This window comes from Castor canadensis, chromosome 1 (genome assembly GCF_047511655.1).
Source record: "Castor canadensis chromosome 1, mCasCan1.hap1v2, whole genome shotgun sequence".
Lineage (NCBI taxonomy): Eukaryota > Metazoa > Chordata > Mammalia > Rodentia > Castoridae > Castor > Castor canadensis.
In genome coordinates this window covers 24842411-24865612 of record NC_133386.1, presented here as the reverse complement: position 1 = coordinate 24865612, position 23202 = coordinate 24842411, and positions in this window count along the sequence as shown.

Here is a 23202-nt window from a genome sequence, read left to right as displayed (position 1 = left end):
TGTCAAGAATCCATGTCAGGAAGAGAAGTGAAGAGGTATGTGGAGATCCTGAGAGAAATTAGAGCTGTCCATTGAATGCTCCATTCTTGTCAATCTCCCATCATTCCTCCAGAAATTTCTTCTATCTATCATTTCTAATAGTTCATTCTTTCTTCCCTTCCCTGTCCCTCCTTTACTCTTTCCTCCTTCCATCTCTCCTTTCCCCCTTCCTTCCTCCTGTTTTTCATCTTTCAATAAAGATCATTATTCTATATTTTTATTTCTTTCTGGCTGAATGTTTTAGATGAAAATGGTGTTATAGCTACTCATTTTCTAACAAGGAGAGTTCACTGATAAATTAGGAGGGATCCAGTGATCACTCCAGTCTGAGAAGGTCAAAACTTAAGCTTCTTGATTCAGAGTTTACTATATTTCAGTAGCGTATATCTAACTTATTCAATAGGAAGAAAAGGACATTTTCAAACAATAAAATCAATTTCTATTCCAAAATTGTTTTAATCAACCATGAAACCAAAGAAATTCCATAAGCACTAAAATCTTACAAAGCCAATTTTTCACGGTGTTTCCGGATTGCTTGCATTTGTATTACTGTGATTATACATCCACACAGAATGCAGCCCTTGGTTTATTTTCTTATTCTCCATGTGGTTCTGTAGTTATATACAAGTGGTAGCAGGTGACTTGGTTATTGTTCTAAGCTTATATAACATTTTATGTTGGATTTTCATTAAGTTTTGCTTTGTTCCAAGTTTGCATTGTAGTTCCTTATTTCTAATTTTCTTTTGTATCTTTTCTTTGAATTAATCATCTTATATTACAACATCAAGTGAGTAGAAAATTTTGTTCTCCACCTTAACAATATAAAATTATAATGTTATATAGTTGACAATTGTGAAGAAATGTGTTTGATTATTTTTGATTTGCTTACTTTAATAATTTTACAACTACTATTCTGTTTCCTTTTTAAAATTTAGAAAGTTTAGTAGTATGGTTCTGTGTGTGTGTGTGTGTGTGTATGTGTGTGTGTAAGCTCTTATGTATTCACTGATTTATTCAACTTGTGAGTAATCAAAACCAAAACTCAGATATCATGAGTCCTAATACATGGATCTCTCCTCTCTACTATTTTACCCACCATATAATTAATATACTCAATCATTTGCCTTGGTCTCTGAAGATCAAGTAAAATAAGTTCAGGTTATCAAATCTAGTCCATTATGAAAGCTGCAAAGTCACAAATTAGGGAAGATGGGTAATGTTAAAAAGATTATAATGGAAGGTGAGTATTTCTGCTTGCTTGGACATCAAGATATAAACCATGGAACTTATAATAACAAATTTTCGGCACAAATTGTAAGCAAAATTGTAAAATATTTTATTAGTTCAAAATACTTTTTGGGTGACTGTGACACAGGTTACTCCAGAGGCACCTGCACACCCATGTTTATTGCAGCACTTTTCACAATAGCCAAGTTATGGAAACAGCCAAGATGCCCCACCCCTGTTGAATGGATTAAGAAAGTGTGGTATTTATACACAATGGAATTTTATGCAGCCATGAAGAAGAACGAAATGTTATCATTTGCTGGTAAATGGATGGAATTGGAGAACATCATTCTGAGTGAGGTTAGCCTGGCCCAAAAGACCAAAAATCGTATGTTCTCCCTCATATGTGGACATTAGATCAAGGGCAAACACAACAAGGGGATTGGACTTTGAGCACATGATAAAAGCGAGAGCACACAAGGGAGGGGTGAGGATAGGTAAGACACCTAAAAAATTAGCTAGCATTTGTTGCCCTTAACGCAGAGAAACTAAAGCAGATACCTTAAAAGCAACTGAGGCCAATAGGAGAAGGGAACCAGGAACTAGAGAAAAGGTTAGATCAAAAAGAATTAACCTAGAAGGTAACACCCATGCACAGGAAATTAATGTGAGTCAACTCCCTGTATAGCTATCCTTATCTCAACCAGCAAAACCCCTTGTTCCTTCCTATTATTGCTTATACTCTCTCTACAACAAAATTAGAAATAAGGGCAAAATAGCTTCTGCTGGATATTGAGGGGGTAGGGGGGAGAGGGAGGGGGTGGAGTGGGTGGTAAGGGAGGAGGTAGGGGCAGGGGGGAGAAATGACCCAAGCCTTGTATGCACATATGAATAAAAAAAAAATACTTTTTGGGTAATTTATGGGGTTGGTTTGCCTATGCCACATTTTGTATGGATTGTTATATCAAAACTATATTAGTTGGCTTTCTGTTACTATAATAAAATACCAGAGGCAATTAGTTGACTTATAAAGAAAGAAGTCTCATTTTGGCTCATGGTTCTGGAGTTTCGGTCTAAGACTGGGCAGGCTTATTTGTCATGGAAGTCAGCACATGGTAGAGTAAACTGTTTACATCATGAGCCAGGAAACACAGAGAATGTACAAGACAGTGTGGTCTTATGGTTGTCTTTGAGGGATACTCCCAATGACCTAGGAACCTCCCACTAGACCCCTTCTCTCTAAGGTTCCATCACCTCCCAATAGCAGCACAACAGGGAACACATGGACCTTTTGGGGACACTACCCATAATTAAATCATAATTAATGAAGCTCATTTTCTGTAGATCATCCAGTAATGGAGATGGAGGTGCCATTGTGCATATTTCCTTTACTATATTGAACTAGTAGGGAACAAAACTTTTCCAAGTAGATGAATACTTATCTTGTGTTTAAGAAAACACCAAAATCTTATAATAAAATGATCTTTTAATTCAATTTCAGTGGACAGATATTTAATTAAGCTCTCACAGTGTCTAGGAAGATATGGGCCTCTGAATTTTCATGAGTTTAATCAATACTTACTATTATTACAGGCTGGTTATGATACTGGTCAAAAAGTACATTAAAAAAAAAATGTTCTGGGAAATAAAAGCAATGCAGGTACCTGTAGCTTAGGTTCATCAGAAAGACTTCCCGGTGGAGGCATTAAATTAAATATTGAAGGGTGTATATAGTATCGAGTTTTAGAAGGCCAGGATTGTGGGGGCCATCAGGGGATTGAAAGTGAAGAACATTTAGGAAGCAAAGGTCTGGAGTTGATGGACCGTGTGACTGGATTAGAGTGGGAGTAAAATCACAGGTAAGGAAGTCCTGAGAAGTATGGAGAACGGAGACCAAGGCAATGGATTAGGAATGCTAATTATACAAAGAGCAGAACAGTGGAGGAGAGATGAGTGTAAGAGGACTCATGGGGTCTGAGTTTGGCTCTGCCTAATCACATGTAGGATGCAACAACCTTCATGCTAATGTGAAGAATTTATAAGCTATTCTACAGGGCAATGGTGTGTGGGGAGGTGGGGGTGTCAATGAGTGTTTTTGAAGTCAAGAGTCACCAGATGGGAACAATATTTAAAAAGATTCATCTGGCTTGTATAACAGGGATTGCAGGAAGAAGGTGAGTAGTAGAAGGGGGAGCAGAGAAAGGAGATGGAATGAAGGTTGTGCTACAAAGGGGACCTGGAGAGAAGTGGCTGAGGGCAAAGGATCTCCTGGATGTGGCAATTGATTTAATAAAGGGTGACAGGGTCAACGTTAAAAAATAAAAGCCTCTTCGACTGGAGGCATGGCTCAAGCAGTAGAGCGAAGCCCTGAGTTCAAACTCCAGAACCACATGCACAAAAAGTCTCCTTCCCCTTCAGTGTTTCTGTCTGGCTGACTGGTATAGCATGGTGGCTCCATGAAGAAAACAAAGAGTCCTAAGGAGAAGATTTTGGGGGTAAAGGTCAGAGTTTTGGATGATTTAATAAAAGAAAAGAAAAAAAGTTTTGCTGGTTTTTTTTTTTTTGCTTTTTTTTTGTTTACGTCAGCATAAACAACTGGACAAACATAGGACTTAGCACCTGACCTTTACTTTCTCATGGTGCCTGTGTGATTTTTCATGCTGTCTTTTGCCTACAGTGTGTATTAAAATAATTAGACCTTTCTTGGAGTGGAAATGATATTTTCATTTTTGGAGTTGGAAGATAACAACGCCAATAATAGTGATATCAGCCACAAGCATGAAAACCACGAAACAACCCAGCAAGAACAAGGATTTCGCAGCCTTCTCTGCTCACCATGGCATGAAACTCCACTCATTATTATTGCTTCCTACTCTTTGACTCCTTGCCAAACTTCAGCCCAGAGGGTCAGAGCTTGCTGCTGCTACATTGTGTGTGCTGCACTGGGATCAAAGCATTCTTTCTCCTTCCTCATCTACCTCTTCTCCCTACTGCTTGTCTGCCTTCTCCTGCAAGGGGTCAGACTGGCCACATTTGCACGTCTCAGTGCATAGCCCTTTTATACAAAGTTTTCTTTGTTAATCAGGAGAAGTAAATGCAAATCCTCTCTACATACAATGAACTGCTTTGAGAAGAAGGTGTGACAGTGATATAATGACCTTGTGAATTTTCAGATGAGGAGGATCAAAATATCTTGGTTTTATTTGCCAGAGATTAGTGTTTGAGTGATCTCTCTCTGGGTGTGCATGTGGGCACCCGTGTGTGTGTGTGTGTACACATGCACAGGCTTGACATATGTGTGTTTTTGTCCAAATTCTTCTGGAAGACAATGTCACTATGCAATAGAGTTCTTGGATTCTCTCTGTTTCTACATTCATATCTGAATCATCCTTTATATTTGGGTGTCAGTACACAAAGACTTTATTGTTTGTGAAACTGTTGTCTGTGTGCCTTCAACTGGCAAATGAGCCTTAACACCTACCCTTAGTGGTCACTCTCAGGGTCCTATGAATGTCTGGAGGGCCACACGGGGCCACACTCCTGGCGTTTGTCATGAAGCCAAAATGAAATGAAAGATAAGCCTTGCCCTCCATCGTATTTCTCTGTAAGATATTAAGAAAAACACAGTGGCTGTTCATGCTATTCCACTTTTCCTTGTCATTACTTCTTGCTCCACTCAAGCAAACAGTTGGTAATCTCTTAATCAAAGTACAGGTAAGTTCCAAGGTGATCTTTTGAACAACCCCGCAAATCTGTGGGCATGCATTACACTTGAAGACCTTCTTGGATGACATGCGATGTAGTTATTAAATGTCAAAAAAGACACCAAATGTAGAGGTCTGTGTTGTTTTACTTAATATTTTCTTTTGTTAGCATAGTAGAATCAAGAAGATGGTCTCTTTAGTTGACCTCCTCTCCATGGGAATAGTAACTATAATGGGTTTAATTAACTATGTGGTATTGACATAATTAGTTATCCTGGTGATTATACTTCTTCAATAAAAGCATTTCATTTGAGATGCACAGGAGTTCTGCAGCGGCCGAGCACTATACCTATATTTCATAACTGTCTAGACATTTGGAACTGTGTGCATATTTTACCAACAGCCCTTGAGAGAGGTTATCTTGCCTGGCTTAAGGTAATTGGGAACTAATGATTTTGCCCCCTGGTTTCAGACTAGCTTGCGGCAAAGAGCAGAGAAGCCATGGGGGAGGGGCGGCGCCTCATTTTGTGTAAACTGAAAGGGAGGGGGAAGGGCTGTGTTTTGGAAACCATATGCTCTTAGGAACTGTTTCTCTTTAAGCTAGCAATCAGAGAGACAGTACCACCAGAGGGAATTGAGGGTGTTTAATCTATGGGTGGACCGCATAAATACATTTAAATAAAAGTACACAGTGTACAGAGACATATGCTCATATTAACAGGAATCCTGGCCATTAACATACACACAGTCCATTTCAGTCTGAAAAGTACATCACTGCTTAAATTTGGTCAGCAGGTGACTGACCATGTCCCTTTCACACGGCTCAGTGGACAATGAAGTAAGACTATATGAAAAAAATAGGGCAACTATAAAAGAAGACACACAGAATGCAAAAATTACCATATGAAAATGTCAATAATAATATCAGGAGAACCCCCAAAGAAGAAGAGAACAAAAGCAAAAAGATTATTGAGCCGTGCCAGACGGGTCCACAGGAAGCATGGTGCCTGAAGCCCCTTGGTTACTTTCTTCACTGTTCAAACTTGGGTATCAGGCAGGGAGGGGGAAGGGAACAGAATGGTGGCAGGAGAGTGGAATAGAAATCTAGCTGAAATAGATGCTGTGGAGAAATAATAGGTTCCGCAGACAGTCTCTTTTGCAGGGAGAAGTGCTATTTCTTTTCCTGTCTGCTTTATCTGACTCTCCTGCTTTATTCAAACTGAGCTTTCCCCTGTCACCTCCCCATGAAGCTCTTCATCCAGCAGTGCTCAAAAGCCTCCCCTCTGTGGCTCCCTCCCTGTCTCCCTGTCCTGAGACACACACTGCAATCACTGCAGGCATTTGACTGCTTCATGCAACACAGGAAGGGACACGGTGGGTCATCTTAACAGCCAAACCCATAAACAATCCCCAGTGAAAAAACAAATAAATGGAGAAGAAGTGCCTCTGCAGAGGTACCTGCCAACAAGACTTGTTCCTTTGCCAGGAGGGATGCTAAGGCAAAAGCCTCCATCCCTCATTAAATCAATAAAATCAAGTGTCCTTTATTTTAATCCTCTGCACTGTAATCCAGTAGCAAGAAGAGGGGCCCAGGCTTTTCATCTCATTGTTTCAAAACAGATCGTTTGGTTAGAACTGACAAAAGGTTCATTCCTTTACCTTTGTGGAAATGTCAGTAAAAAAGGCAGGTGCTGGGCATTGGGCTCTTTGGCTCAGTAGAAGAAAAAAAGGAGTGTGTGGGGTAGGGGGTGGGCTGAGGTGGGGGAGGGATCTGTGACAGGCTAACTACATGTGCTGAAGCTCTAAGACATTTTGTTTAGCTTGATATTGTGCAGCAGAGAGGAGAGAGGTGGAATCTATTGTGTGCCAGCTGCATGAATCACCGGATTGAAGTCTAACAGCCTCAGATCCTCTTTTATACAGTAGAGGGGAGATTAAAGCAGGGAGCTCGTATGTCACAAAATAGAGGTACAATGCAGTTCTGGCCTGTGTAGTGCACTCAGCCAGCATTTGATCCAAATTTAGCCAAAGGGAATGAACGTGTGCTGCTGTTAGCCAGGGAGGTGACAAATGCTGGGCTGTAATTTCCCAAATTCCTTTTCTCCTTCCAAAATGTCATCTCTCTTTTGTCAGCTTCATTATGATTGAATCTATGTATAGTCACAGACCAACTGGAAACAAACAGAAACACCCAAACCCAAGCGAAATTATTCCACACCTGCCTCTTCCTAAGCTGTGTAATTGATACAGTGCATAGGGAAGTTTTGCAGCTAGGTCTTACAACCTCATTTGTTTAACAAGTATTTGCTGAGTGCCATAGTAAGTACATTCTAGAAGCTGCAAGGGATACACAAAGAATCTAACACATATTTTTCCTACTCTCCTAAAGCTTGTGGTCTCATTAAGGAGACAGACAGACAAGACATACCCATGCACACATATTCTCAGGAACAAAAGCCATGAGGCATTGTGTTAAATGATTAAATATGAAAGCAAAACAGAAAGTGCTATAGCAATCGGGAAAAGTGAGTTTTGAGCTAAGCATGTTTTCTGAAAACAGAATAAGGTGCGTTTGGAGTACTAAGCACTTTCAGGAATCTTATGTTTGTACTACATCATAGAACAGCTTCTATATAGTTGTGTTATCATCTCCATTTTATAGGCAAGGAAACTGAAGCCCAGAGAGAGAAGTAACTTGCCCAGAGTGAGTCGTGCAGTTAATAAGAGGCAGAACAGAAATTTAAACTCCCAAGCTATTATTACTCCTAACCATGTCTGCAACCCACTGGCAAAAGGATGGATAGGAGACTTTTTGAAGCAGCCATTGCCCTAGCGTTTCTCCTCTTCCCTCATGCTAAGTTTTTCACATGTCTCCACCAGAACACCCGGTCCTTCATCTGTTTCTGTTTCAACTGAATTATCAGCCACTTTCTGTGTAGTTAGATTTCTTTCCCTGGACAGACTTGTGGTAAATCAGCAATAAAACTTTATTTCTAGAAGCGATCTTACTGGCGGCTTGTCTAAGGTCAAAAAGATCATTCATTGTAGACATGAGCTCTGTTTTCTGAAGCCCAGCCAACCTTCCTTCTCACAACTCCCAGTTCTTTCTCACCTCCATGCGGATATACCACGTCTCCTGAGACCTATGGACTCCTGCTCTATTCCCTGCACCTCTCAGACCCTACTACTCCCTTTGTTTCTCACTTTGAAGAGGAAACTTAAATGAAGGGCCAGGCAACCTTGGCCATCTGCAATTCACGGGCTCCAATTACAACTGAGCAGTCATAACTCCTTGCTGACGGTGCTAGTCAACTCTTCCTGAGCCTCCCATGACCTTCCCAGGCATTCTCTGTTTTCAAGTCATCCATGCAGTTGTAAATGATCTCATACTGTACCTTACAGAGAACACTGACATCACCTGACATGCTATACCTCATTTCACCTCAATAATAACTCATGACTCCTCTCTGCAGTCCCTTAGTACCTTGCCCATGCCAGAAGAAAAGGCTCTTGTTGGCTTTCCTAGGTGAAATGGTAGGGTTACCTAAGGGCTGGCTACTGAGCTTGTGTTCCTCTGAACCCTAGAGATTTCTCCTACTCCATCACAGAAGCCTCAGGAATCCATATGTCAGCACTGTATTCTTACTCTATATCTGAAGTGGGAAAATCTTTAAAAGGCTCATATGTTATTTTCTCAGTACAGGAGCTTCATTTATTTATTTTTTTAACAGGAGGAATAATCCAGATGCCAGAAGGATACACTCACAGTTGTGGGATACTAGCCACTGTCTAAGAGACTAAGGCATTTGGGGGCAACAATCCTAAAACTGCCTCTTCTTAGGTAACAGGCCACGTCCTCTCTACCCAGACAGCTTACTCTAATGATCACCTCAGAGCTCAATCCTTTACTTGAAGAGCATCTCCCATCTTTTTAGCTCAGGACACATTTCATTTTCATGATTAGCTGGCATGTTCTCTAGCTTTTTTTCTTTACTTTCTCATTCTACATGAGTATGTCCCCAACACCTTCGTTTCAAGGATGTGTAAATTCATGCAACTTGATAATCCTCATGTGACTCAGTTGCAGACTCCAACAATTCTGTTCAGCTCCTTTTCTTCACTGCCCACAATTTCAAGGGATGTTCTATATGCTCTCTGCCTCCATTTCTCAATGTCTATCCATTCCTTAAAGGTTTGACTGATTCCAAATCAACAAAACTTATAGCAATCTACTACGTTCTTATTCTTCTTGATTTCTTTAAAAAACTCAACTCTTAGTGGGGTGCTGGTGGCTCATTCCTTTAATCCTACCTATTTGAGAGGCAGACATTTGGACTATTATGGTTCAAGGTCAGTGGCAGGGTGGATGGGGAGAAGGAGTTCACAAGATTATATTCAACCAATATCTAGGTGCAGTGGTATATGCCTGTTGTAGTCCCAGCTACTGGGGAAGCATAAATAGGAGGATTGCCCGCCTGGGTAAAAAGTGAGACCCTATCTCAAAAATAATCAGAGCAAAGAGGGATGGAGGCCAAGGGCTAAGGCATAGCTCAAGCAGAAGAGTACCTACCTAGCAAACTCAAAGTCCTGGGTTCAAATCTCATTACCACTAATCCCCCCCTTTCATCTCTTCTAGTAAATTCTTCTTCTAGAATATTCTCAATGGTAATAATTAATGTTTTAAAAACACAAATGCTTATAATGTTGCCTTATTATGCTGAAATGAAATGTATTGATATTTTCCTTCTTACATAATTTTTAATGACTCAATGCCCCGACTGTATATAATGAGAATTGTGGTCATTTATAATAAAATAGTATGCATCAATATATAACATTCCATTAAAACAGTACATACAAATATGGTTCAAATACCATAAGTAGCATTATTACCAGTGATGTGAACTTTTGAAGGAACAAAGTTTGGTAAAAGTTCAAATAAAAAAGTAAAGAACTACACAGTATTGCATCTGAAAGATTCAGTGAATTTTGAAACATAGGAAATATTTGTGTTTCATGAAATATGTTCTAGACTAGAATAATTGTAAATGTATTGTTTTATGCACATGAATGTTCATGTATCATTCAAAACTTGGCTTGATGCAAGATAGCCTTTCATCACTTGGGACTGTCTCATACATTACAGGATGTCAGATATCACTTTTCCCTTACTCCATACACAACGTTAATCCTTCAGCATTGCTGTCAGCCAAATATTTCTAAAGTGCCCCTCTGTGGGTGGTATGGCACCTCTTAAGAGCCATTGTTCTGCATTATCTCATCTTTAGCTCACAAAATCTTTCTTTTTGCATTACTGAATTGCTGATCCATCTTTTTCCTTTAGTGAGCATCCTCTTTTCTCTCTTAGGCACTTTTTACTGTGGACATTCTTCAAAGTATGGTATTTGGACTTCTATAGCTCTCTTTCTCTCTCAGCTTTGTTGTTGCACAATTTACGCACAATACACTCTACCAATTTTAAGTGCGTGGTCTGTACTTCAGTGTATATGGCCATGCAACTCTCACCACAATCATGGTGGTGTCAATAATTTCTTTTTTAATATTAATTTGTTAATTAGAAATATTCCATTATATGGTGTACCAAATTTGTTTATTCATTCAGCTGCTGATGGACACTGGGGCATTTATGATTTGACCTACCATGAATAAAGCTGAATAGCCAAGATATATATTATCATTTCTCTTGGGTAAATACCTGAACAATGTACTGTTAGCATATGATAAATACAGTACATGTTTAATGACATAAGAAATGGTCAAAATATTTTTAAAAGTGGATGCACTATTTTACACTCGTATCAGCAATGTACAAGTTTTAGTTGATCAATATCCTCATCAACTCTTACTGTTGTCATTAAAAAAAATTCAGCCCTGTTAGTGGGTTTGCAGTAACACCGTATGGTAGTTTTAATTTGCATTTTGAGGTCTACTGATGCTGAGTGGTGGTTTAGGTATATATTTTCAATTCATATAAGTTTTTGAGAGGTGCTATTCAAATTTTTGTACATCTTCTGATTGGATTACTTATCTTGTTTTTATGTATATATGCTTTATGTAAATCACTTAATGAGGTGAAAAATAATTGTGCCCAATTTGTGACTCGGTTTTCTTTTTCTGTCAGTATCCTTGAAGGAGCTAACATTTTATATTTTATATTTGTTTTCTTTTTATGCTTCATGCTTTTTGTACCTTATATGAAATTTTGGCCGAGCCCAAGTTCACAAAGTTTTTCTTCTAAATTTTTTTCTAAGACTGTTGTAGTTTCAGCTCTTATGTTTCTGTTCATTAACCTTTTTGAGTTGATTTTTGTGCATGATGGGAGTTAGAGATTGAGGTGTGCCTACATGTGTGCAGATAGCCAACTGTTACAGCACCATAAACAGATGGTAACTCCACAACAATAGAGTTTCATCTTTTGCACATTGACTTACCTTGCCATGGCATTTTGTAAGAAATCAATTGATCATATTAATAGGGGTCTACTTCTTGACGCTATTCAGTTTCACCAATCTATATGTCTATTATTGGTTAATACCACACATCCTTCTTCTTGTAGCTTTATAGCAAAGCTGTAATCAGCTAGTGTGAGTCTTCTTACTTTATTCTTCCATTTAAATTATTGAATGCCAATCTCTACAAAATAGCTTGTGTTAATCCTACAGAACATTTCAGGGAGCCCTGACATGTTAATAATCATGAGTTTTTCAACCCATGGACATATTATATCTCTGCATTTATTTATGCCTTTAAATTTTTTCTTTCAGCAATTATAAGTTTCAGTATACCAGGTTGTGCATCTAATCTGGCAAATTTATTCCTAAGTATTGATGATATTGGATGCTATTACAAATATTCCTAATTGTTAGTTGTCAATACAAAAAATATAATTGATTTTGTTGATTTTTATGACTTTAATACATTTATTTATTAGTTGTAAGAGCTTTTTACAAAATAGATCCTTAGAATTTCCTGTGTAAACACTCATGTTATTCATGAATAAAAACATCCTTCCATATTGCTTTGCAATCTGTAGGTCTTTTACTTCATTTTCTTATTTTGTTGCATTGGCTAAGACCTCTAATCCTGAATGTTGAGATGCTGTGAGAGCAAACTTCTTTGGCTTATTCAGGGTAAAATGTGGGAAGCATCCATCTTTTTGCTATACAATATGAACTATCTCTAGGTTTTTCATAGATGCCATATATTAGGTTGGTTGAGTAACAGTTTATACATGGTTTTTAAATCATAAATGGATTTTGAAATTTGTCAAATGCTTTTTATTCATTGAGATCAATATATAATTTTATTATTCCTTTTATGTATTTTTGGATTCATTTTGCTAAAATTTTCTTAAAGATTTTTCATCTATGTTCTTTAGAAATATTGGTCTGAAGTTTTCCTTTTATAATAAACATACATTATGATACTGGTTTTAGTATCGCATTAACCTCATAAAATGAAACTGTTCCTGTTCTGTTTTCTGAAAGAGTTTGTACAAAATTGACATGAATTCTTTCCTAAGTGTTTGGTACAATCCAGTAGTTAAACCTCCTGGAACCAGTGTTTCATTGGCTTGAAATTGTTCATAGTATTTTTTCACTATCACATTCATGTTTATTAGATCTGTAATGATGTCATTTCCTTCTTTTACGATAATAAGTGTCTTACATTATTTTATGATTTGCTTTGCTAGAGAACCTTAATTTCTTTTTGTGTTGTTGAGGATTGAACCCAGGACCTTGAATATGCTAAATATGTGTTCCACCGTTCAGTCAGGCATAGGACCATTAATTTTTCTCCATATTCTCAAAGAAATAGTTTTCATTATATTTGGTTTTATAAATTCTTTTCTACCGTTTTCATATTATTTTCAACTTTTTAAAATTTTTAATCATTTCCCTTTACCTTGCTTTCAAAAAAACTTCTTTCTTTCTTTCCTTTTATTATTTTTTGTGCTGGAGGTGCTTTGTGACATTTATGAAAGTTTTTACAATATATAAAATACATCATAGTTGAATTCATCCCCTCCATCGTTTTACTTTATCCTCCCTCCCCCTCAATTCCTCAGATAGTTTCAACAGGGTTCATTTTTTCATTCACATCCGTGTGTACACAGTATTTGCACCATATTCATCCTGCTATACCCTTTCCCCAAAATTCTCTCCCCTCCTATTGGTACCAACCCCAATAGGAGGTTGTTCTACCCTTTTGTTCTCCAATTTTGTTTTAAAAAAAGGAAGAAAAAAATGACATTTTTGTTTGTTAAAAATTTCTTTTCTTTCTTTAGTTTCTTATGGTGGAAGGTAAAACCATTGATTTAAGACATTTCTACTAACACAAGCTTTTAATGCGATAGAGTGCTTTATCTGCATTCTAATAAATGGTATGTTGTATTTCTATTTTCATCTACCTCAACATATAGTCACATTTTGTGCTTGATATCTTTATTGACTCATGGACCTTTAAACTTTTAAAAATTATCAAATGTTGGAGCTATTTCCCTGGTATGTTTCTGTTATTGATTTCTTGTATAATTCCCCTAAAGTCAGAAAATGTGGTTTGCATGATTTCAATCCTCTTAAATGTATTGATAATTACTCTATTGTCTAATTGTTGAATTTTCCATTTGTACTAAAAGAGAATACGTTTTTTCTGTTTGGTGGTGTTTTCTCTGACCTCTTTTAAGTCACATGTTTTCCTAATGGGTTCAAGTCATTTGTGCCCCTTCCTGGGTTTCTGTCTACTTCTGTTGATGATGGAGAGCAGAATGTTGAGATCTCCAACTATATTTATGGATATAGATATTTTATGGATCTATTTCTTCACTTGATGTGGTTCTTTACTGCAGGAGGCATTTTGTAATATTAGGACAATGCAGTGTCCTAATATTACATCATGCAGTGAATCTTTTTTTAAAAATTCTATTTGACAAGTTTGTCTTTTAGTTGACACATCTACATAATTTACATTTAATGTATTTTTAAATATGATTAGATTTAAATCATTTTTCTATTTGTTTCATTTATTGTCTTCTCTTTTTTTTCTGCTTTCTGTTAGATTGAGTACTTTATGATTGTTTTTATCTTCACTCTTGACTCATTAGCTATAGTTCTGCCTGAAGAATTTTCTTTAATTTATCTTTATTACACTTATTCTGGAAATTAATTATTTCCACTTTTGTTTGTCTGAAAGAAAAAGCCTTTATTTCATTTTTACTTTTAAATGATATACTTCTTGGGTTTAAAATTCTAGTCTGATAGCTTTTCCCCCTTTTTTAATACTTTAATATTATCACTCAGCTGCCTCCTGGTTTGAGAAGTTTGCTGTCTTCATTATGTTTGTTTCGTTCCATAAAATGTAATTTTTCATCTTTAGTTGCTTTTAAGATTTTCTCTGTGTCACTGGTTTTCAGCAATTTGGTTACAAAGTTCCTTGCTGTGGTTATCTATTTCTTCGTGATGTTTATTTATCTTTCTAGGTTTGGGGACTTGTATAGGTTGTCATTTTCATCAAATTTAGAAAAGTTTTGGCCATTAGTTCTTAAAATATTTTTTTCAAAATCTTCTGGTTTGTTTCCGATAGTCATGTGTGTGTGTGTGTGTGTGTGTATGTGTGTGTATGTGTGTGTGTGTGTATGTGTGTGTGTATGTGTGTGTGTGTGTGTATGTGTGTGTGTGTGTGTATGTGTGTGTGTGTGTGTGTGTGTGTGTGTGTGTGTGTGTGTGTGTGTGTTGTGTAAGTGTTCAATATTGTCCCATAGTTTCAGAAACTCTTTATTTTTCTTTTTTGGAGGTATAGGGGTTTGAATGCAGGACCTCAGGACTCTATTATTTGATCCACAATCCATAGACCTTTTTACTTTAATTTATTTTTCATATATAGGGTCTTGTTTTTGTCCAGGTCTTGTCTTGGACCATGATCTTCCTTTGTGTACCTCTCTTATAGCTGGAATTACAGGTATGTACCATCATGTCCAGCTTGTTTTTTGAGTTAGGGTCTTGCTAAATTTTTTTTTTGTTGACCTGGCCTCAAATTATGATCCTTCAACTTCTACCTCCCATATACCTGGGATTAGAGGGATGCACCACCAGGCACCACAGCAAAAGCTCTTATTAAAATTTTTTGATTTATTTAAAAAGTTTCTATTGATGCATTTTAAACTTACTATTTCTTCCACAATGTTTAATCTAAAGTTTGTCCTATTCTGTGCCTTTTTAAGTTTTTCAGATGTTTTAGTGTTAACTTTTGGATGTTTAGACTTTATTTTTTAAAACCTTTTCAATTTTGCATCTTATCATACTTTCCTCTATTATATTGAATTTGATGGAGTATATATATATATGTATATATATATATATATATTATATTCTTTTAATTCCATGTCTATTAAATTTATTATCTGGTTTACACCTGTGTATATTTCTATTGAGTTTTTTCCCTTCTGGCTATGCATCATATTTTTCTGCTTTTTTTAGGTCTGATTTTTTTTTTTTTGGATATCAAACATTGTGACTATTATGTTGATAGATGTAGTTTTTTAAATTTGTGACTTTTCAGTTTTTTTCTGGTTAATTTTTGCTTAGAATCAATTAGAATGTTTTTCACTTTGGTCATCCATGTATGAGCAGATTAGTGCTCGTATGTGGGGAATCTTTAGTTGAATATTGGAACATTTGTTCTGTGTTCCTCCCGTCTGATATCCTGCTGGTGAATTCCAGCTTCTCTGGCCTGTTAAACTACTTGAACTACAGGTTGTAATGTGGAAGCAATTGTAGGTATAGCTTCTTCTGTTTCCTTCTCCCAGGGATCATAGTGTTCAAACGTGTGCTGGTGAATATTTCAAAGCTCATGTTTCATATTTTTTAGTTGTTTAAGTTAGGAGGGCAAATCTGGGCCCTGTTAATCCATCATGGTCAGAAACAGAATTTTTGACTGTCTTTGAAAGACTTGTCAATTCACAAATATGACACATTTATGAAACCATGTTTTAAAGATGACCCTCAATCTGTGACCTGTCTCTCAAGCATATTGCAGATTTCCAACTCTATATTTGTCAGTCTAACATGAATTTCTTTATTTATTGTCAGAGTTCACATTTAGAATATTTGATCTGCTTCCCTTTCCTTCTTTCTGTGGTTCACCAAAGATACTATTATATTTACCAGATAGTCAGGCTCTTAGTTGTGAGGTTTTTTTGAATACTTACAGTTTTTTACTGCACATGTTTTACCCCTTATGAAGTTCTGCAAATTCTTTTAAACTTTAGTACATGGCTTCCTCCCCTAATATTCATGGTCATCACTGTATTCAAGAGCTTTTTATTTCATTTCTTAATTACAAAAGTATTTTGTGACTGGGACTGCACTCTAGTTCTTCCCAACACCAATTCAACTTACATCAAATATCACTCATTGTCTATATATGCTTTAAAACAGAGCAAAATGTGTAGACAGGAATATTTGATACCACTAATCCAACTCCAACCAACTTTTCATAACTTGTCTTCCACTCCTAGCCAACATAGTCCCCATAAACTGTAGTGCAATCCATGGTTTTTCCTCACTGTCTTGTCAACATACGAGGCTGGACTCCATGCCTTTCTTCACAGTATTCTTTTTGCTTTGAGTTCTCATCCTCATTTTTTGTTTAACTTTCTTAATATTTCCCATTACTATGCATTTCAGTACAACTTCTACTTATGATAAAAAGTTTCTAATACTGATGTTTCTCTAAGATCAGGACTGACTTTTTCTTTACTAGTCAAATTAATAATTAATCATATAATGATTAGTCATTGATTTGGTATGATCTTCCAGATATTCTCAATCATTATACTCAACCAATCCCATGACTGCTATTTCCTGACAACATGTGCAGCAGGCAGGAGGAAAGCTCTGATCTTCAGCTTCTAGCCATGAACTAATCTCATTTCTCCCTTATCTTGTATTGTTTCTCCTCCTTACCCTTTCTACTAGACTCTTCAACTTCTTAGGGACGTAAGTGCGTCAAACTGAGAAGGAGAGGAAAGAAAGAAAGAAAAAAGGAAACTTCTACCTCTTTGTAATATGAAAGTAATGCATAATAGACAGAAAATAGATAGATTGATCACTGGTAAAGTACTCCAAATAAAATTCCAAAAAGTATTCCATACCTTTCTTAGGCTAAGGAAGTGACACAAATGTGTATTCACACTCCCAAGGAGCATGTTGTAGCATCTTTTCTTGGAACATATATATATATATATATGTATATTTAGTGACTAAAAGTAAAAGTATACTTGCAGTCTTGTCTAAGTTCAAATGTCAGTTCTGAAGCTTATGACATGTACGACTTAAGCACTTAGTCTTTGGCTTCCATAAGTATCAGATGGGGATAGTTTTAATCCCTACTTAACAGAGTTGTTTTGAGCTTTAAATGAGATAATCCCTGTGTCAAGTGGGCTGATGGAAGAAAAACGTTATGTCTTCATGACATTTTCAATCTGTTCTTATTTGGCAAAATGAAAAGTTTTTGATGGAGATGGAAATACTATGGTACTGTTGATTATGATCCAATTTTGGCCACCATTCAACAGTTTTGACTTTTGAAAACAACAGCTGGGCAAGGCACCGGAAATTTACTGTAAGAGCTAGTTCATGTAACTTAGTTAAGTTTTGACTTAGCCTTCCCACTCTATCCTTCAGTTTCTCTTAGGTTGGTCTTATGACTTAACCAGTCCCACAAACTCCAGTAAATTTCACTTCCCCAGTGTGACTCTGATACTCTCATTCCTGTGTGTGTGTGTGCATGCAAGAAGAGCACACGTGGGGAGAAGGGAGAGAGAGATAGAGAGAACTGTGAAGTTTAGTCAATAATATAGAGAATTGATTTGGGGAAAAAAGGGCAAAAATCTTAGTCAAATTAGTTATTTGGATATATAGAAAAGAACTAACACTACTCAGTTTTCCTATTTTCATTTTTAACTGTATTCAGATAAGCATGTTTGTGTGGCTATAGTATTTATCTTACCTGCAATGGTCTATGGCATCTGACTATCTCATGTGTATCATAATCTACCATCGTGAACATTAGTATTCAGTTAAATGTGTGTCCACTGATCTGTTAACAGCACCTTGGCCATATAATCATAATTCTAAGTGGGAGAAGTTTAGGTAGAGGCTGTTTCAATCAAGAACTCAAAATTTTAGAGACGCATAATACTCACCAGAAAAGACATCTAGGTCAGATTTCATCACCTCTAATTTTCATGTTCCTATTTTTGTTCTCACCTCGCCTTGTTCCATCAAACCATCATCAAGCAATACTGATTAAGTATTCCCCCTGCCTACAGCTGTGTTAGAATTTTGATGACATAAATTAATTGGTTACGGTTCCAGTCATTTGAAAATTTTCTGAAAGATATTGCTTCCCGGCTTTTTCATATTTTAATGTTAAGCCACGTTAAATGTTAAAACATGCAGTAAAATCCCATTTAATCATACTTTTATTTTTTATTTAGCTCATCTACAGATAAAACTTAGGGCATATTTCAATAATTCCACAACTTTCTCATTTGTCAATGACATACAATTTGGAGACCACTGAATGCTGATACGCAGATACTTTTGTGTATAAAAGTTGATCAAAAGATGTATTGGAGTTGAGCATGAATGTTCACACCTGTAATTCTAGCACTTGGGAGTCTGGGTCAGAAGGATTGCAAGTTGGAGGCCAGCCTGTGCTACATAATGAGCTCTAGAACAGTCTGTACTACATGGAGAGACCCTGTCTCCCTCCCACCCCCCAAAAAGGTGATGCATTGAAAGTAGTACTTTTTGAAGAATAAAGAGCTCAAATGTGTCTGACCCAATTAAATAAGTCAAGGTGCATCCAATGGCATATCAAAATATTATTTCCATTTCTTTTCTGCTGATGTGTTTTATGAATAGGAAAGGATGAGTGGTGCTATACATAGAATGCTAAGAATTAAGCTAGTGACAAGATATCTAGTAGTCACTATGTATTGATCTCTATGTTTTATGTGCATTGTTTAACTTTTTGTCATTAAAACTTATTTTTTAAATATCATTTTCTTCATTCGAGATAGCAAATAAAAAATACAGCATTTAAATAAATGGCAGAGCAAGGGTTCTAATGCACTTCTGTCTAATCCTGAAACCTCAACAAGAGAGTCCATTGTGTATATACACAATATATTGGAATGAGATAATATCCTCATTCCAATGCTGCAGCAAAAATAATTGCCGAAGTTTTTAGACACACAAGACGTAACTCGAATCTGTGATTCAAGTTCTTCTTGCTGTTTCCATTACATTTCATTACTTCCAAATTAAACATAACAGCTATCAAAATTAAGCATGTACTGGGCTGGCAGAGTGGTTCAAGTGGTAGAATGTTTGCCTAGCAAGCATGGGGCCCTGAGTTCAAGTCCCAGTGCCACCACCACCACCACCACAACAAAAAATTAAACATGTGTAAGGGTCTGTGTGAAATTGTTATTAGTTATTTCTATTTTGAAAATAAATAGAACAAAAGAGAATCCTCATAGAATTTGAACTCTGTGGCACCTGCTGTGGTTTGGATCTTAAAACCACAGACTCATATGTTGAAGACTTGGTCCTTGGTTGATAGTGCTGTTGGGAGGTGGTGGAACCTTTAGGAAATGGGGCCTAGTGGAAGGAAATTAGGTCATTGGAGGCATGTCCTTGAAGTGATCAGAACTGAACAGCCTCCTCTGCCACATGCTCCCTGACTTGGATGTGCTGCCTCACTACAGACCCAAAAGCAACTAGGCCAAGGCAACCATGGACTGAAACCTCTGAAAGTCAAAATGAGTCTTTCCTCCTTTTAAGTTGATTTTTCCAGATATTCTATCATAGTGATAGGGAGGTAACTAACATAGCACCTAAAATGTCCTATCACAATATAAGAACATCTCTGAATATGAAAATAATTCCCTCGGTATGTAATTTATGAAATTATGAAATAGCATATATTTATTTCCTAAATTACACACTAGGCCTGGCATATAGACTGTTATCATGTGGTCTCTTGGTCTGGCCTGGATGTTCTGATAGGAAAATTGAAATAGAGAGCAATAAAGAGGAATGTCACAGCAGAACTTCAGTCCCACAGAATTTAGGAAGAAAACAGAACTAAAAAGCAAACTATCAAACGTCTCCAGGCATATGATTAACAGTGACAGTTTTATCCAGAGATAGACTGGGTATTTTTTCTCTATCATTATTGATGAGGTCTAAAAAATAACTTTCCTCTCCAGAATTACTTCGTCATTTTCATGGAGTGGAAGTATTATCTCCATAAAACTATCCTATTTCCTCTATAGAAATCTATATTCTATATTAATTATTACCAGATTTTTTTCAGTAGCAACTATCTAGAGAGAAGAGCACATAAGACTAATGTAGATGAAAATAGAGAGGAAAACCCAGAGAAGTATGACATTTTGCTTCAAGGTTAGGCCTGATTCTGTTGCTAGGAGAACTTGATTTATCAACTCAGTCACTCAACAAATATCCAATGGGATCATATCATGTGCAAGATGCTATGCTAGGTACTGAAATGCAGCACCTCTAATTATGAACCTATATTCTCACTGCTGGTGATAGTGGCAGGATAGGAGCTCATGCTAGTCTCTTTTCATTCAGCATAACTTTCTGAAAGGATGTCTTCAAGACCTGCAAAGTATTTTGGATAAGTGTATTTTACATGGACAGAGGATCAGTAAGCAAAATGAAACTGAAGAGAAGAAATATGTTTGAAGAAGCCTTTTCCTTTATTTTCCTTCTCCGTGTTTCTGAGCGGGATGGGGATTCCAGGATGGGGGGCTTGAATAATGGTGGAATATACTCCAAACATCAGAGTCAAGCATGTATAATAAAAGTATGGATGTTGAAGACGACTTGAATAGATGTGAAGGGAAAGACTAGTCAAAAACCAAGACAGAGGAGATTTGGGAGTGTAGTGCCAGGCAGATGGGAATGCACAAAGCTGTAAGTAGAAGGGATGAAGAGAAAGACAGCATCATTCCAGTATGCATAGTGGGTGGTAGTCATATTCATGGTGAGGTGGTATTTATCACCCTCTTCTTTGACTGTAGATCAAATGAGAGTTGATGTTATCTTCTTCCGTAGTTCTTTGTTTCCAAATATGTCACGGAGGCTGTGCAAGGTAGGCATATCAGCATATTATCTCATATGCTGTGTGGACTTCTTCTTGGGAGAGTTCTTAAGGTAGCTCAGGTTCTTGTTACTTCTAACATAGGGATTGCTTAGGTGAGAAAATGTCCTTTGCTAACAAGATTGATTAGGTAGAAGGAATTTCACTCTTGGGAGATATTTCCCCTTTCTTGTGCCCATGGAGAGAAAGAATACGAGATGGGGAATCAGAAGGGAGAGACTTAGATTCCTTTAATTTTGAGAATGAAAAATTTATAGGCTTGGAAAACAGTATATTGTACAATAAATACAGCTCAAAGCAGTAGTTCTCTAAGTGTTGCCTTGGGACTCCTGAGGGTCTTTGCTATGATTTGAATGTGTTTGTCCCTCCAAAATTCATGTCAAAGTGAGTTTTACTGCCATTGTGACAATGCGAGAAGGTGAAACTTTTAAGTGCTAGTTGGGCTGTGAGCACTCTGTCCCTATGGGTGGATTCATGCCATTATCATAGGAGTGGTTCTTTATGGTGGGCATGAGTTTGTTATCAACGGGTGAATTGGGGAGTTGGGTTCCTTTTTTGAGCTCACCCCGTGGCTTCCTTCTTGGGATGAGGCAGCAGGAAGGCCTTCATGAGATACTAGTACCTTGAATTTGAACTTCTCATCCTTTAGAACTGTAAGTCAGTACATTTCTTCTCATATAAATACCTAATCTGTGCTAATTTGTTAGAGTAGCACCAAATGGACTAGGACAGTCTTCAAGGCCATCTTGAGGATCCATTATATCAAAATTGTTTTGTAATAATACTAAGATATTATTTGCCCTTTTAATGCATTCTTTCAGAAATAGTTGGTAGAATTTTCCAAGAAGTTGACAAGATTTTCGATCTTACAACAGGAAGAAAGTAGAAGCACAAATTACAATATAGGTGTCTTCTACTATGGAAGGCACTTAACATATGTGTAGAAAGTTAAAACAATCACATTTTTCTCAAAATTTTTGTTTTAAAAATATAGTTTATTTGTGTTAAAATATATTAACAGGTAATATGTTTTTATAGCTATTTTTAAAATAAGTGAATAAACTAAGATTTCTTTTACATTCTCAGTTTAAATTTCTACTACTGTTGATATAGCATTTAAAATCCATACATAAAGCTGCTGGAGGTCCTCACTGATTTACAAGAGCACAAAGGGGACTTGAAACCAAAAACTTAGAGAACTTCTGGCTTAGAATATAGAAGAGTCTATCTATTTGTTAGAAGTAGAGAAGAGAAAGTAATATTATTTTTACTCAAAAGTCAATTAAAAAATAGTCACAAACAAAATTGAAAGTCCTGTATTCAACAAAATTATGGTATACCTAAAGTTCCAAAGTAAAGCACTGAAGGATGGCTAAGTAAATATGAGTGTAAGAGAAGAGACAGTGATATCACAGAGGAGCTGCAGCTGAAGAACAAGGCAGAAATGAGAGAACACACAGTTCTCCTAACAGGTAGCATGTATCTACTTTTCCCTGTCTTGCAGTACAATTCTTATACCATAAAACATTCCCTTTAAAAATGTAAACCCCAATGATTTTAGTATATTCGTAAAGTTTTGCTACAATCACTTCCATCTAATTCTAGAATATTTTTGTCATTGAAAAGAAACTCATACGTCTTAGCTGTCATCCTTACCACCACCAAACATTAATTTACTCTCAATCTGTGTATTCTCATCATTTATTTAAATCACATAATGTGTGACTTTTTGTGTCGGGTTTATTTCAGGGAGCATGTTTTCAAAGATCGTCCATGTTGTAGCATAATCACTTCTTCATTTTTATGGTATGAAATATCCAAGTGATATTCCATTGTGTAGATATGCCACATTTGTTTATTCATTCATCAGTCAGTGGACATTTGGGTTGTTTCTACTGTTTTGCTGTTAAGAATAATGCTGCTTAGTGTTTGTGTGGACATACTTTTAATTTTCTTTTATATACATTCAGCAGTAGAATTTCTTGGTTCTGTGGTAACTCTGCATTTGATT